Source organism: Armigeres subalbatus, chromosome 3 (assembly GCF_024139115.2).
Source record: "Armigeres subalbatus isolate Guangzhou_Male chromosome 3, GZ_Asu_2, whole genome shotgun sequence".
In the NCBI taxonomy this organism is placed as follows: domain Eukaryota; kingdom Metazoa; phylum Arthropoda; class Insecta; order Diptera; family Culicidae; genus Armigeres; species Armigeres subalbatus.
The window spans coordinates 344,194,477-344,196,420 of record NC_085141.1 but is presented as its reverse complement, the minus strand read 5'-3'; the positions used below and the strand labels follow the sequence as shown (position 1 = coordinate 344,196,420).

At 35.6% G+C, this 1,944-nt stretch overlaps 1 long non-coding RNA gene across 1 annotated transcript; it reads right to left on the bottom strand.

Moving 5' to 3' along the window:
* Positions 1 to 212: 212 nt before the first annotated feature.
* LOC134222350 (uncharacterized) lies at positions 213 to 1,063 on the bottom strand. Its single transcript, XR_009982413.1, has 3 exons — positions 962 to 1,063; positions 457 to 527; positions 213 to 381 (listed from the first exon to the last, which is right to left on the bottom strand). It is a non-coding gene; the product is annotated as an uncharacterized LOC134222350 (long non-coding RNA).
* Positions 1,064 to 1,944: the final 881 nt, after the last annotated feature.

Here is a 1,944-nt window from a genome sequence, read left to right as displayed (position 1 = left end):
ACAAAATAATAGAAAACATTGTGTTTTAAATGTTTTCAATTACTGTTTCTATTGTTTTACAATAGAAATACAACAGGATTTAGAATACATTATACTCCAACATTACAATAAAAATACAATACAATTATTTGCTTTTACAAATTATTTTATTTAAAATCAGTTTTTCACTCATTTTACCTCGCTTTGCTGTCGGGACTTCCGAACCGAGCTTTCTTCCAAAGTTTTATCTGTCAAACTAATTGATGTGTTGTTTAGCGCATCTTTAGGCGAATCCAGCGCACTACTTTCGAAGTATCTGCCTGTATCTGGAGAAAAAATCCAACTTCGGTATAAAAAGCGTACTAACTTTGTTCCGGATAGACAATACATGTAGTTATAAACCTGTGAAAAATGTAAATTATAAAAGAATGTTAGTTTTATTATATTTTTTCTAATCGAGAAGAAAAGAAAAAATACCTGCATCAGTTCTTATTATATCCCGTTGGTGAGATTGGCCAAGCATCAGTATTTCATCATAAGCTTCATTTCTGTAAAGGAACAAGCATACATGTTACCAGGTATGTCATCAGGTATTATGACGATAATATTTTTATTTATTTTTTGTTCGGGATGAACCACTGCGTCCATTATGTACATTGAACTTTTGTAGTATAAGATTACGATTACCGGTGGTGAATATGAGCCGTTTGCCAGCCCAGTATCATTACTTGACACTTTACCGGTCGCTACTAAACGCACTAGACCAAATTTGGCAGCGCGATAACACCGCTGCTATTTGATGAACTACCAAATGTCAAACGTTACCGGTACGGAATGCAGCCCCAAAATGATAACCGAAAATAGTAACCGATGCGAAAAAGTTTGACTAATCTTAAATGACAACACGGCGAGTGTGATCAAAATACTCGCGCTCAGGACCAGTAATGATGCACTAACGCGCTCTAACACTTTAGATACTTACCACGGTACAGAAGCCATAGTGATCTACCGTTGCCCAACACCAGAAACTGTAATGAAAAAGACACTTTCTGCACCATACAGTTTTATTAATATCATCTCTTCGCTTATTATAAACAAGCTATTGTAATTTTATTGTTTTCAATTGTTATTTCAACAATATAATAAATCCATGAAATATTCCAAAATTATATTGATTCAATTACATTAGACGAATTTCCAGATCATCCAAACCGAAAACTTTCATAATTTGTTTAGTTTTTGGATGTGCAATACCAAACATAAGTGAACAATAAAAATATAATAGAATGTATTGGTAACATTTAAATATATTGTTATGTTAATGTAAGTACAATAAAGATCTTTTACAACCGTGAACATTTTACAATAAGCGTACAATAGTTTATATTGTTTACCACACAATCTATTGTATTTCAATGGGTTATGTCATTCAAGTTACTGTAAATTTTTATCCGGGTGGCGATGACGTGCGCCGCATGAAGAGAGAAAGGGATACACACTTTCGATTTTCGGGTCAAAATGTGCAATACTTTGGTGCGTGCGTGCGTGCGTGTGCCACGCTGGTTGACGGAGATTTGTTCGAGATTTTCGTCGGTTGGACGTGTCTCGGTCGGACCGAGACATCACACTGTCAATCATTCTATAATTAAGTAATTTTACTCGCCGCGATAATAGGAGAGAACAGGGAAGCCGCTTCTGCACGGTGGGTTGTTGGTAGATGGCGTTGGATTTGGATTTGTTTCGATTGGACGGAATGTCTAGTCTAGCCACGCGGTTTGTCCTACTGAAGTAAGCGGTTTGAATGAAGTGCGCATGTGCGTTGGTAGCTTTTTGTTAACGAATTGAACGAAGATTTCCTGATCAACAAATGTGGTATCTTATAACTTTTTCGCCTTTGTTTCGCATATTTTAATTTTTACAGAATACACGCATTTTGATGCTTATTTGACATCCTTAAATTTCCAG